The 1,326-nt window shown below is 33.6% G+C and overlaps 1 pseudogene; it reads left to right on the top strand.

Annotated features, from left to right (window-relative positions):
* Window positions 1–16: 16 nt before the first annotated feature.
* Window positions 17–1,106, top strand: LOC113383143 (annotated as a pseudogene).
* Window positions 1,107–1,326: the final 220 nt, after the last annotated feature.

Raw genomic sequence — 1,326 nt, 5'->3', positions numbered from 1 at the left:
ACTGCTAGTTTGCAATATGTCTCATAGCAGAAACGAATGCCGAATATATGTAGGTAATTTGCCGCCCCGACATAAGAACAAAAGATATCCAAGATTTTGTTTATAAGTTTGGAAAGTAACTTTTGTTGTTTAAAAAATCGACGAGGACCACCCTTGCCTTCGTAGAATTTGAGGATGGCGCGGTAAGTCTTAATTATCAAAATGTATATGATCAGGTTATTTATTTAAACTTGTTACCCTTAGCGACGCTGATGATGCTGTAAGAGCTCGAGATGGTTATGATTACGATGGTATCGATTACGAGTTAGATTTCCCAGGGGAGTGGACCAGGAGGTTTTCGTGGAAGATACAGGAAATAATGATAGAGGTAGTGGAAGTCGACATGAAGGTCGTGGAGGACGAGGACCACCAGCAAGAAGATCTCAGTTCAGAGTCCTCGTTACTGGTAATATTTTAATATTATTTAACTCTAATTGTAAAGTATCCTTAATGTTTACTATAAGAAAATATTACTTTAATATTTATGCTTTAGGCCTTCCACCATCCGGTTCTTGGCAAGATCTGAAAGATCATATATGCGCGAAGCTGGTGATGTTTGTTATGGCTGACTCTTTTAAAGATGGAACAGGTGTTGTTGAATTTTTACGCCATGAGGATATGAAATACGCTGTAAAGAAATTAGATGATTCCAGATTCAGATCACATGAGGTATATTATTTTTGGAAAATTCATTCGGTGATAATTATGAAATATTGAATATTCATTAATTTAAGGGAGAAGTTGCTTACATAAGAGTAAAGGAAGATGCAGGTGGAAGTGACCATCGTGATTATGGAAGGTAATATTTATTATTTAATTGTTGAGCAAAAATATTAAACATACCTGTAATATTTTTCTATCTTTGGTAGATCAAGATCCGGTCACTCACTCCACGTAGAAGGAGTTCTCCCACATATTCACCAGTTCGTAGAAGCTACTCAGATCTCTCTCGGATAGATCTAACTATGAATGTCTTTGAATTTTATATTAACTCTTCTTACATTTCTTCTAAGAAGTACATTTTAAAGGAAAAAAGTAACGAAGGACATAATTATATGTATGTATGAGTAATATAATTGTACTAAAAAGAAAGGGAAATTTCAAAGATTATTTTATAAGAACGATGAAATTGTGAATAGTGTGAACTTATACTACATTCCTAGAAATTGAGAACATTATAATCATTCAAGTTGGGTTCTCTCTGGTCATTTTTGTTTAATTATTTTTAAGCGTCAACAAACATTACTTTGATCATAACTAAATAGGATTTTTATTTTGCTTTAAGAT

Source organism: Ctenocephalides felis, unplaced genomic scaffold, assembly GCF_003426905.1.
Source record: "Ctenocephalides felis isolate EL2017-DRISC unplaced genomic scaffold, ASM342690v1 CF-g0.4_SCAFFOLD_03570, whole genome shotgun sequence".
Classification (NCBI taxonomy): domain Eukaryota; kingdom Metazoa; phylum Arthropoda; class Insecta; order Siphonaptera; family Pulicidae; genus Ctenocephalides; species Ctenocephalides felis.
This window is presented reverse-complemented; position numbering and strand designations above follow the sequence as displayed.